We start from the raw sequence: 13872 nt of genomic DNA on the forward strand, positions 1-13872 counted from the left end.
TAGCTTACTCTTCACATCTCTCAGCAGTGTGAGAGGCGCTGCTCAGAGTACAGCTTCCGTGTGCAAGTGTTTAAAAAGAAGAGACAAAAATCCCACTCAGGAGAGGAGGTGAAGAATGAGAGAAGAAAGAATCCCTCAGACACAGCTCAAAGCACAACACAACACAGCGTACCTCCTCCGGGCTGGGGAATTCTACCAGCGCGGGGCAGCACCAACAGCCCACTACTATCTGTCACATGGAATACAGGGAGACGGAGCCAGTCAGTGACAGAAAAGGCAGAGGAGAGAATGGCTTTCTGAAAAGCCTCACACGCGCTTCAGCTCAGTGACTAGAGGCTGCTAAGCACCGAGAGTACTGAATGTGCTCTGAAAGCCATGTTGGAAAGGCTGCCTCCCATTGGGGCGCAAGGGCTGTTCCACTCTAGCTGGCCTTGGTTGTACAGTGGTTTCCATTGTGACTCCCAGATTCAGCTGCTAGCAGCTTTCTGAAAACACCCATCTTTCAGGCTCAGGCTCTGCTTCCAGGGTAAGGTATTTTACTTGAGCAAAGATGGTTCAGCCATTTTTGAGTGAGGAAAAAATCACTCTTCACTTTCCCTTAAAAAACAATGACTTTTTAAAATAAGTGACAGTACAGCCAAAATGGCTTTGAGTCGACGGATGAAAAGCACCAAGGAAATAGTCACCTCTGCGTACCAGCGCACAGCCAGACCTCACAGGGACATGGGTTTGATTTGGTGGAGTTATCCACATTTGCAAATTGCATACTGAGCAGTCAGAGTGACTTTTGTGTGTGCTAATCTTTACAGCGCTGCAAACCAGCGAGATTGTGTGTGCCACAATCTATTACTGATAACACTGTTAAGCACTTTTCAGCCATAGTGCTTTATACAAGGGAGGCAAGTAGCATTATCCTTTTTATACAGATGGGGAAACTAAGGCATTCGAGAGATTAAGTGACTTGCCCACAGTCACACAAGGTTAGGGACAGAGCAGGAACTAGAACTCAGGTCTGTCAACCACACACTGAATGTACTGCCCTGAATCACTCAGAAGTGACCAGGAACCCTTCACAAATGGGAGTATCTGGTAAATGATACCCCCGCCCCTTGCTTTCCACCCCAAACGTGGCCCCCTTGGGAAAATGTGTACAGCAGGGCTGGAAGCATGGAGATCCCACTTCTTCCTGCCCTAAAATGATTCTCTGGCCTTCACAACTCTTATTTAGTGACACCTCAGAGAAAGAGGAACAGGTGCAAAGAAGAGCTACCAGGATGATCAGGGGAATGATGGGCCTATCCTACGAGAGGAGAGCTTGGCTCCTTCAGGCTAGCAAAAAGACGACTGAGGCAATATTGCTGCTCTCTATAAATACATCGGGGTAAATATCAGGGAGGGTGAAGAGCTATTTAAACTAAAGGACAAAGTTGGCACAAGAACAAATGGATATTAACTGGCCATCAGCAAACTCAGGCTGGAAGTTAGAACATTTATAACCATGAGGGGGGTGAGGTTCAACAGCCCTGCAGCTCACTTCTGGTTTATGTCTTATGGTCCTAAAAGCTCATGCTTCAGAACTTCAGCAGGAGGGATCAGACTAACCCACTCCAGCCAGTATATTTGGTTTGTTTTTTATATCTCCTTCCTCTGAAGCATCAGGGATGGCCATGGCTGGAGAGGAAGGCCGGGGGGCCAGGGCTCTGAGGTGAACAAAAGGATTCTGTGTCTCAGGTGCTGGACTGGCTGGTTCTTGCCCACATGCTCAGTGTCTAACTGATGGCTACATGTGGGGTTGGGAAGGAATTTCCCCCCACGTCAGATTGGCAGTGACCTTGGGCGTCTTTCCCCTTTGCAGGTCAGTTGCTAGGATTATCGGAGTATAACTCATTTCATTGTCTCCCTGCCGCAGCAGGGGCCTTGGGCACAGGTGGACCTTGGTCCCTCCTATTCTCTGCCTGTGGAATACAACCATCTAGTCTCCCGCGGGCTGCAATATTTTTGTCTAGTTTGGGTTGCCGGGTTGAGTATGCAGGTGGCTGGGTGGTGTTTAATGGCCTGTGAGATGCAGGTGGTCAGACTAGATGCTTTGGTGATCCTTTTGGGCTTAAACTCTGACACCCCAAGGGTAGGAGGTAGCAAATATGACCATGAAGTGACTTGCCCAGGGTGGCTTAGCAGCTCATTCCCTACAGAAAATAATCCTAAAGGAATTGGGAGCATGGGACTGAGTAAAGCAGGCACAAGAGGAGATTCCAGAGCAAGACAGAGGCGTGGGGAGAATGTGCAAAATATCCAGAGGCCAGCCTACCATCTCAGTGCTAGAGTCCTGCAAGCAGGAGTCCTGGGAGCATGGGGAGAGGAGAAATCAGTTCAGCAACTCAGAGCAAAACAGAGGGGTAGCTCCCCATACATTTCTCAAACAAACGAAGAGGGTGGAGAACACTGACTAAGGAAGGGGAGTGTCTAGACAAAGTATGGCACACAGAGGAGAGTGTTTTAAAGGAGAGGAGGGGAATGGACACACCAGAGGAGAGAGGCCTACCATCTCACTGCTGGAGGCCAGGGAGCGCAGATCCTGGGAGCACAACAACAAAAAAAAAGCACAAGGAAAACATCAGTGCCAAGCAACCCACCTCCAGAAGGGAGAATCCATTCACACCTGCTAATGGGATTCTGCATGGGTGGGGTGGGGGCTGACAGAGCTAACGCAGAGGGAGGTGGAGGATGAAGAAGACTAGAAAAGGACTCTGGACACCTTCAGCAACTCTTTGTTGTGGCCTGCTCAGCTCTTCAGGCACCACTGACCCCTCACACATTTTGGGTGATTCTCTCTAGAGCAGTGGATCCCAAATTGCAGACCATGGCCCAGCTGTGGTCCAGAGCACCTCACAGTGCTCGGAGGAATTAATGAAACCAAGAAGTAGGAGACTGGGGAGTCAGAAGGGGAGGTGGATCCATACAAGGATCTCTCTTCTGAAAAAATAATGTTCCAGAAGCAGTGATCTAGAGGCCTTGAAGAATCAAAGACCAAATATACCTCAGCACCACAGAGGGCAGATGGTCTTCAGGCCAGGGCTGAGATTTGTTTAGTGGAGCAATGTTAGGTGCTCCATAAATAAATATTGTTGGGGGTCTGAGTACCATCTCCTGCCCAGATCGACGCTCACACAAAAGGGCATCTGAGTACCATCTCCACAGGCAGGACTGGCATGAATAGAGAGCAAAGGCTTCAGCAAAAGCTGTAGAAATCAGTATTAAAATTGTAATGCCCTTCAATTAATTGGTCCAGCGCTCTCTCAAGAGCTACCCAGAGTATCACCATCTGAGACCTAGATCTAGCTACATTAGAATGGGATGAATATCTTAATCCAGGACATCAACACCCCACAAACGTTGCCACCAGCTAGCTCTTTCGCTACTAACTTCAAACAAAGGCTTGAGGTATATGCACTGTGTTGTAACAAACTGTCTAGTGTGTGCATATCACTGCCCCCTACTGAACGGCATGGGCACTGACTGATGGTGTTTCATAGGCTCTACCATGCTAAAAGAGATGCGCTGTTCCTGTGACATTTCAAGTGGCCATTGCGTACGGCAAATTGGCAGCTTCAGTGGCCATGGATGTTACAATATTACAGAACCTAAGAAACTTTCAGGTTCCAGACATTAACTCAAAAGTGTTGAGCTGAAATTTTCCATCGCTGGTCTCTGCCTGAAGGTGAGAGTTGCAACAAAATTTTATCAAGAGATTTTGAGTGGCGGGAAAAGAAATACACTTCTCCATTTAAAAATATTCCAAAATAAAAAATAAATTAAATTAAATTAAAAAACCCCACACTTTTAGACAGGGCTATAGGACAAATGTCTGAAGTTTGAGTTCTATGACCATGCCACATTTCATGGAGCTAGTCCTTAGCTTAGTTAAAAATGGTTTGAATTTAACCACTATATTAGTATTTGAAAATTAACAGCATGTTAGGTAAGGTGCTTAATTCTAGATGGGCGCACTTCGAACAGATGCAGTGAAGTGGGCACGTTGATTCAAAGAGCATACATGCTTGTCTGGCAAAACTAGAGGAGCTATAAGCTGCAGAAAGCAAATCGGAGTGGAAAAAGGAATTCACTAGCACAATACCTCCAGATTCTAATTTTCCCTTAAAATGCCTAGGAAATTAAATGAAGGTGAAGGGGATCAACGTTAATGCAACAGTAAGGCTGAAAGATTGAGTGCTCAAACGTCAGCAAATCCCAAAAGGTTTAAGGTTGCTCTGGCAACATTAAATATGTCACATACCATAATCGCAGTATTCTCTCCTCCTTTCCCTTAATAGATTAAGGCTTACATTTAACATCTATAGACACCATTAAACAGACAGAATGTGCAGTAAGGCAGAGTTAACTTTTTATTTTGGAATTCCTGACGACTTGGAGTCTTTGCATCAATGCCACAAAGTTTGCAAGATCAATGGTTTTTGCATTTAATTATCAGTTGATTAGATCCATTCCCAACTAAGGCAGCCCTGGCTGGTTCTGAACCCATACACAAAACTGGTATTCCAGAGAGACTCTGGCTGTGGCTTCATTTAAAAAAAAAAAACAAAAACAGATGTGGGGTTTTAAACCACAGGATAACAAATGTGTTAGCTATTGCACTGTAAAACTGTAGTGGAAACACAAGGCACCTGTAGTTTTTACCATGAGGAAGCCAGATGGGACTAACCCTACACCCCTGACCTGTGGTTCATCTAACCTAGCTACCTCACTGTAAAAACTACAACACACCTTTTTTTGGCAGTGAAAACCTGACCTCCATGTACCTATTCTCTACCGCAATGCAAAGTAACGGACGGTTGTGCTCTAATAAATCAAACAGCCCATCCTCACTGCTTTACCTTCTACATTCAGACCCCAACTGGTTTGCCTTGTTCCCACCGCTCTTAAGCTATTTTTATTGCTTATGGGATACCACAGATGCCTCAGATTCCAGGTCTATTATAACAGCAGAGTGCAGGATTCCCATCCTGAACAGATGGGACGTATGCCGTCTCTTGCCACAGACCTATCAGCAGATCCATTAGCAAACGGCTGTAATCTTTGCTTCCTGCATGTCCGAGATATAGTTTGACCCAAGCTGAAGGCCATTGCATGGTAGTTCAAACTCTCTAAAACTGAAATCGTATTTTCTGACTGCGTAAGCGGTGTTCAAATCCCCAAATGTTTTCACTTTTTTTAAGTCTCCCCATTGCATTTAAAGAGCAACCCAATAGCAGCTTCTTACGGACAAAAGGAAATTCGCTGTTTCCATGTATTTCACATGAGCAGCAGCAGTCATGTAAGATGCATGGAAACATTCTCGAGGTCTTACACCATAAGAAGTTTCCCATGCTTTCTGCAAGCCAAACATGCACAGAACTCATCCTGTCAACATGAAACCCATGGATATTTCGCTTCCTATGAATTCTAGAAAGCACAATATCATCTACGTTTCTCATATCTTTTTGCCTACATCTTCTTCTGGGCTGTGTGCTTTACGCTTTCTCAGCCTACCTTCTGCTGATTCAGCCGGATGGGTTTTTTTTTTATCCCCGCACCCTGCAGAGTGGTTTGATGTGTTCCAGACATTTTTTACATGGATAGTCTTGTATAGACAAGTTTTGCAGAAATGTGTTAAAATAGCATGTAAATTGAGTGCTGATTTGAAAGTTAACACGTCTGGCCCTAGCAGCAAGAGAAACAAACTGTAGTTTATCCAACTGGAAAGCCTACTCTGGCTTGGGCAGCAAACTATACTATCGCTTGCCTTTCTGATGAGAGAACGGTCATTGAACTACCTGAGAAGCCCTCATCTCTCCCCTCTGCTGTCACCACAGACCTCTATCAAAGCACTAACACATTCAACTGAGGCTCAGCCTCTGGCTTGTTCATCTGTTCCATGTCCCAGGGCATTTCTGTGGCTGACATCAGCTAGACCCCTCCCCCTCCCCTTTGACCAGCAGCCGGGTTGCTTTGCTCACTCCCTTTACCTGCCACTGCCTTTGAAGAGATTCTGCTCTCTTCGCTCAGCAGCTTGGGCCCAGGACTTTCCCAGCCTGAACCAATGAACCAGAGCAATGCATGACACTGCTGATGCTGGTTTGAAATTATTTCAGTGACATAGGAGGACTTATGAACAACAGGTTAGGTCCCAGAGGACTGGAGAAGGGCAAACAAACATACCTATCTTTAAAAATGGGAACAAAGAGGACTTGGGGAATTATAGACCATAGGCTTAACTTTGGTACCTGGAAAGATACTGGAACAAGTTATTAATCCATTTGCAATCACCTACAGGATAACAGGGTGATAAGGAATAGCCAGCATGGATTTGTCAAGAACAAATCATGCCAAACCAATCTAGTTTACTTCTTTGACAGGGGAGCTTGTGGGTGGGAGGCGAAGCAGTAGACATGATGCATCATGCTTTTAGTAAGGCCTCTGACATAATCCCACATGACATTCTCATAAACAAATTAGAGAAATGCAGGCTAGATGAAATTACTATTAGGTGGGTGCACAACTAATTGAAAGACAAACTCAGAGTAGTTATCAACAGTTCACTGTCAAACTGGGAGGACATATCTAGTGGGGTGAGACAGGGTTCAGTCTTGAGTTCAGAACTATTTGATATTTCATTAATGACTTGGATAATGGAGTGGAGCATATGCTCAGAACATTTGCAGACCAAGCTGGGAGGGGTTGCTAGCACCTTGGAAGACAGGACTAGAATTCAAAATTGGTCTGAAGACAACAAGTTGTAATTCATTAAAGACAAGTGCAAAGCGCTTCCCCTAGGAAGGAAAAATCAAACTCACAGCTACAAAAAGGGAATAACTGGCTAGGCAGTAGTACTGCTGCAAAGGATCTGGGGGGTCCGAGAGGAACATAAACTGAATATGAATCAGCAATGTGATGTAGTTGTGAAAAGCTTAATATTCTGGGGTGTATTAACAGGAGTATTGTATGTAAGACATGGGAGGTAATTATCCTGCTCTACTCAGCACTGGTGAGGCGTCAGCTACAGTTCTGTGTCCAGTTCTGGGTGCCACGCTTTAAGAAAGAGGCAGACAACTTGGAGAGAGTCCAGGAAGCAGCAACAAAAATGATTAAAGGTTGAGAAAACTTGCCTATGAGGAAAGATGGGGGTGGGGGGGCGGGGGAGGAAATGGGCATGTTTAGTCATGAGAAAACAAGACTTGAGGGGACTTGATAACAGTCTTCAAATATGGTTTAAATATCCTCTTATAAAGAGGATGGTGAACAATTATCCTCCGTATCTAGTGATGGTAGGACAAGAAGTAACTGGCTTACTTCTTTGCTTCTGGGGAAGCAAAAGTGGATGGGAACCTGGGAGGCAGTGACCATGAGATGGTCGAGTTCAGGATCCTGACACAGGGAAGAAAGGAGAGCAGCACAATACTGACCCTGGACTTCAGAAAAGCAGACTCTGACTCCCTCAGGGAACTGATGGGCAAGATTCCCTGGGAGAATAACATGAGGGGGAAAGGAGTCCAGGAGAGCTGGCTGTATTTTAAAGAATCCTTATTGAGGTTACAGGGACAAACCATCCCGATGTGTAGAAAGAATAGTAAATATGGCAGGCGACCAGCTTGCCTTAACAGTGAAATCCTTGCTGATCTTAAACACAAAAAAGAAGCTTACAAAAAGTGGCAGATTGGACAAATGACCAGGGAAGAGTATAAAAATATTGCTCGGGCATGCAGGAGTGAAATCAGGAAGGCCAAATCACACCTGCAGTTGCAGCTAGCAAGAGATGTTAAGAGTAACTAGAAGGGTTTCTTCAGGTATGTTAGCAACAAGAAGAAAGTCAAGGAAAGTGTGGGCACCTTACTGAATCAGGGAAACAATCTAGTGACAGGGGATGTGGAAAAAGCTAATGTACTCAATGCTTTTTTCACCTCTGTCTTCACGAACAAGGTCAGCTCCCAGACTACTGCACTGGGCAGCACAGCATGGGGAGGAGGTGACCAGCCCTCTGTGGAGAAAGAAGTGGTTCGGGACTATTTAGAAAAGCTGGATGAGCACAAGTCCATGGGGCCGGATGCGCTGCATCCGAGAGTGCTAAACGAGTTGGCGGATGTGATTGCAGAGCCATTGGCCATTATCTTTGAAAACTCATGGCGATCGGGGGAAGTCCCGGACAACTGGAAAAAGGCTAATGTAGCGCCCATCTTTAAAAAAGGGAAGGAGGAGGATCCTGGGAACTACAGGCCAGTCAGCCTCACCTCAGTCCCTGGAAAAATCATGGAGCAGGTCCTCAAGGAATCAATTCTGAAGCACTTAGGGGAGAGGAAAGTGATCAGGAACAGACAGCATGGATTCACCAAGGGCAAGCCATGCCTGACTAATCTAATTGCCTTCTATGACGAGATAACTGGCTCTGTGGATGAGAGGAAAGCAGTGGACGTGTTGTTCCTTGACTTTAGCAAAGCTTTTGACACGGTCTCCCACAGTATTCTTGCCAGCAAATTAAAGAAGTATGGGCTGGATGAATGGACTATAAGGTGGGTAGAAAGTTGGCTAGATTGTCGGGCTCAGTGGGTAGTGATCAATGGCTCCATGTCTAGTTGGCAGCCGGTATCAAGTGGAGTGCCCCAAGGGTCGGTCCTGGGGCCGGTTTTGTTCAATATCTTCATAAATGATCTGGAGGATGGTGTGGATTGCACCCTCAGCAAGTTTGCAGATGACACTAAACTGGGAGGAGAGGTGTACGCTGGAGGGTAGGGACAGGATACAGAGGGACCTAGACAAATTAGAGGATTGGGCCAAAAGAAATCTGATGAGGTTCAACAAGGACAAGTGCAGAGTCCTGCACTTAGGACGGAAGAATCCCATGCACTGCTACAGACTAGGGACCAAATGGCTCGGCAGCAGTTCTGCAGAAAAGGACCTAGGGGTTACAGTGGACGAGAAGCTGGATATGAGTCAGTGTGCCCTTGTTGCCAAGAAGGCCAATGGCATTTTGGGATGTATATGTAGGGGCATTGCCAGCAGATAGAGGGACGTGATCGTTCCCCTCTATTTGATGTTGGTGAGGCCTCACCTGGAGTACAGTGTCCAGTTTTGGGCCCCACACCACAAGAAGGATGTAGAAAAATTGGAAAGAGTCCAGCGGAGGACAACAAAAATGATTAGGGGACTGGAACACATGACTTATGAGGAGAGGCTGAGGGAACTGGGGATGTTTAGTCTGCGGAAGAGAAGAATGAGGGGGGATTTGATAGCTGCTTTCAACTACCTGAATGGGGGTTCCAAAGAGGATGATCTAGACTGTTCTCAGTGGTAGAAGATGACAGAACGAGGAGTAATGGTCTCAAGTTGCAGTGGGGGAGGTTTAGGTTGGATATTAGGAAAAACTTTTTCACTAGGAGGGTGGTGAAACACTGGAATGCGTTACCTAGGGAGGTGGTGGAATCTCCTTCCTTAGAAGTTTTTAAGGTCAGGCTTGACAAAGCCCTGGCTGGGATGATTTAGTTGGGGATTGGTCCTGCTTTGAGCAGGGGGTGGACTAGATGACCTCCTGAGTTCCCTTCCAACCCTGATATTCTAGGATTCTATGGCTTAATCTGTAGCAAAGGAAATTCAGGTTAAGTATTAGGAAAGCTTTTCAACAATAAAGGATTGTTAAGCACAGGAAAAAGCTTCAAAGGAAGGTTGTGGAATCCCCATCTTTGGAGGATGTTTAAGAACAGCTTGGAAAAACACCTGTCAGGGATGGACTAGGTTTTCTTGGCCCTTCCTCAGTAAAGGGGCTGGACGAGAGGTCAATTCCAGCCCGACATTTCTGATTCTATGAAGCTGAAAGCCAAACCCCACTCCCTCTGGCACCAACACCACCCTTCTATTTATGGCAGTTCATCTAATTTTGAAGGACACCCCAAAATACGAGTTTTTTCCCCCCAAACAGATTAATGTAAGCATCACTTCAACCCCCTCAGAAATACATCCACCTCTGGGGTGGAGGCAACAGCAACACCACACAACAGATTTGGACCAGATATTATTCAGCCACACATACACTGAAACATAGGAAGTGAACAGAACAGATATGCATTTGAAATTGTATCTACAGGAAGAAGGAAAAGACACGCATGGAAAATAGTGCGGGTCACAACACATCACAAATCCTCCACCCGCCCCCCCCCCCCCTTTTTTTTTTTTTTATGGTAACAGTGCCCCTTGTCACCCACAGAATTCTAGAGAGATTAATAATTAAGCTTTGTGGAATTTGTAGTCAACTTTTTCCTAGTGGACAGTACAATCAAGTCCCAGCTACTTCTTATAGCTGCTTGTTAGAACTAATTTAAAGGGCACATTTCTAGGCCTCTGCCAGCCTTGATCTTTAATCTACACATTTTCTTTGTGTTCCAGGATCAAGAAATTCTCCATGCTTAAGTCCAGCCTAGCTAGCGCTCATGAACAACCTGACAACGTAGTGGCATATGTGACTGGGAAAGACAAATGAAGGGAATGATTCACCGTCAGGCTTGCAAGTTACTACAGAATGAGTAAAAACCAGATACATGCCAAATGCAATGTCAATAAGTGCGCAGTTACCTGGCTCTATGATCAGAGTTCCCTCAAAGGACATTGTTTTTTAAATTTGTATAGGAAAAAAAAAAGTCAGGAAATTGAAGAAGTTCTGGTTCCCAAAGCAAATGTAACTAAGTCACCTTGTATGTGGATACACATGCACACCCCTTTCCCCCCCCTAGCATCTCAAAATGCTTTACAAATATTACATAATTCAGACAGACCCCCATGTGGGACAGAGTATTATGCCCTTTTTAGTAATGGGAAAACTGAGACTCAGAAGTCAAGTCAAGTGTTCAAGCTCACAGAGAAGTGAGTGACAGAGCTGGAAACCAGGAGGTAGCTCCTGTGCTAACCACTAGACTACCCTTCCTCTCTAATAAGAGAACGGTATCTAGATCAATGAGCCAAGATACAGGTGCTTTGGGAGCCATCATTTAATTTCCTGGGGTGTGTGTCTTTAAAAACCCCCACCAAAACACTCAGTGACTATTTGCATTCATGCAGACAGCTTTTTTTCGTTGTTGTTGTTCTAATATTTCAGTGATTCGACTTCAGAATTCTACACAAGGGACATTGTATCCTTAGAACGCGACACACCATGCACCTAGCAGGACACTTATTGAGAACATGCCCCCTAATTCAATGGGGGAAAGCAAACACCAAAGACAGCAATCAGAAGATGAGCATCAAAAGGAGGCACTTACCTGGGCAACTTTATCCTGCAAGACACAGCCAAAAAGCACTTAATCCAACAACACTGAGCAAGCCAGTCAGACGAGCATGACGACAACAGAGGCCAGAAGGAGAGGGCACTACATGCAAAGCTGCAGAGTCACTCCTAGCTTGACGGTCTGCCGGAACATACTAGCAACGGCTCTCGTTTCCCGCCGCATTTAGCTACAAAGCTAACGCTGATCAAATTCCCTCACTAAACTATATTTGCCTTTAATCAGCTTCTCTTCTATGTATTTAAGTGAGAGGATTTCTGCTTCCCTGATGGAGCCCCTTGTCCCTGCCTCTGTTTGTCTATTACACATCATCTGCAGGGTGTCTTGATGCTATTTACTGTACATAAAGTAACATGTTTGGGACACATTTTGCATCAGCCCACACCATCCAGTACAACTGTTACTTAACCCCCAAGAACAGAAACCAGACCTAGAGAGAGACCAATAATTAATCATTAAGGGGCTCCCAGCATCCTCAGACCAGGAAAACGGCAAGCAAGCACCATGCTCTAAGAGCTACAAAACCTGGGCTATGCTGAACTCCCAGTGGGAAGGATTACAAGTGTCACAGCCCCCCAGAGAACGCCACACCACTGTCTCCTGGTAAATTCCAGGTTGCGGATCAAAAGCTACTGTGAAAAGGGCATGTCAGAGACTATTTAGGGTTTTATAGATGGAAATCAACATTCTGAACTGCATCCAGAACCAACACCCTGTTCAATCCCTCCACATTTCAGCACCAGGTTACAGGGGAGCAGTGGCCTGGCTCAGGAGACGGGATTCTCTTTGGAGCATGTCAGCATCATCGAAAGGGCAAAGGAAGGCTGTAGCAGAGCTGGGCGCCTGATGTCAGGTGTAGGGGAAGAGATCAGAAACACTGATAGGTACATTTTAGCACCAAGCGTACTACTGTAATAGATCCTATTTGACAGATGGGCTAGAATCTCAAGTGCTTCAGCTGAACAGCTTGGTGAGGGTAAAGCAAGGTCTCTTCTGGAGACGGCACCGCACAGACTGATGTGCTGAGTGAAAGAGCATGATGCCAGGGGGACAAGAGGTCAGACAGACACCCTCTCAAAATAAGGATTATAATACAAAATGTGTGTGTGTGTGGTGCTGAAACATAACTATAGTTCTGGCTCCAATCCTATTGGAGTGCTAGAGGGGAAAGGAGAAAACTACTCCAGGGGAAGAGGTGACACGTGTGTGTATCTGGGGAAGGGAGTAGAAATTGGGGAGGTCATCAGGATTTGTAGAAGTGTTGGAATTTTACCTGGGTTGAGCTCCCCAGTCTCAGCAGCACCCCAGAACCTCAAGATCCCTTCAACATGCCCTGCAAAGCTCAAGCAGCTGAATTCGGACCCTGCCTGGTCCACTAATGACCTTGAGGGAAGAGGCACAATCTAACATCTGAGTTTGCAGAGGACACAAATTTAAGGCAGCAGCAAATGTGGAGGAACACAGCGAACAAATCCAGACCAGTCTGGAGAGATTAGGTTTATGGGCTGCGGGAAGCAACAGGGAAGGGAACAATGGGGCCAGAAGCCGATTAATGACTGCAAATCTGTAACACTGATGTCAACGCTCTAACAGAGATTGGTTTGAAATAAAAATTTGAAGGAAAGAGACAGGTGAAATGAAAAGCAGAAAAGTCAGGCGGCTTCTCCCCACAGTGCATTGGTACAGACTGAAGAGGTAAATATCGGAGTATGATAAGACAGGCTGAGACATCACTGGCAGGAGAAATCTCCAGCCTTGCGTCAATCAGATAAATACTGGAATCGGATCAGGTTGTATTCTGCACCTCTTATATAGGGTAGGCTTCAGAAATACAGACAAGTAGTTCTTATGCTCCCTACTTATCCAGCCGAGCCTCTCAGATCACCCCTTCAATAGTGCCATCGCTGATAGCCTGCTTGTCTCTCTCTGTTAAGTCTCAGTGCCATTTTTATGCTGCCTCCTACACATGGAATGCTCCCCTCACTTTGCAAGCCTCTATCCACTGAATGAAATTCCTCCTGAAATCTCACTCTTCCCAGGACGTCCTCTGTAAGTGAAACAACAACATTCACTGTCTCCTCCCTACATTATCTGCATGCATGTGCCCACACACAGAACCACCACAAAGTACAGAGGCCAGGAAAGTATCCACTTGATCATACTGCTATCACCCCATCCTTCCTCCGCCCAGTCCCTCCCTGTGTTTCACATCCCTGCCCATCGCGTCACACCTAAAAGTTTTGAATCCAAGCCCTTTGTGACAGGACTGTCTTTTCAGGGAGTACCTAGTACATTTATGGGCGCTAAAAGAGAATGGTGTTAAGCACATTTCAGAAAAAACATGGCTAAAAATCATTTCTTCCTGCCCTCCTCCTGAAGTACATGTTCTGGGTTCTGCTCTGATAATACTGCTAATGCCTACAGCAGTGTTCAGAATGCAGCTCCCTGCTCTGCTTTGGATGTTAAACCATCATTTGCCCACCAACTACAGCAGGGGAAATTTAACAGAGCTGTGAGCAAACGTCTTAGCAGATAAAAGCCTTTAGTGAGT

The 13872-nt window shown here is 45.7% G+C and overlaps 1 protein-coding gene across 6 annotated transcripts in view; it reads right to left on the bottom strand.

Moving 5' to 3' along the window:
• TWF2 (twinfilin actin binding protein 2) overlaps window positions 1-13872 on the bottom strand; it is an 81875-nt gene that overhangs the window by 15833 nt on the left and 52170 nt on the right. The gene's annotated exons all lie outside the window — the stretch shown is intronic.

This window comes from Chelonia mydas, chromosome 7 (assembly GCF_015237465.2).
Source record: "Chelonia mydas isolate rCheMyd1 chromosome 7, rCheMyd1.pri.v2, whole genome shotgun sequence".
NCBI lineage: Eukaryota > Metazoa > Chordata > Testudines > Cheloniidae > Chelonia > Chelonia mydas.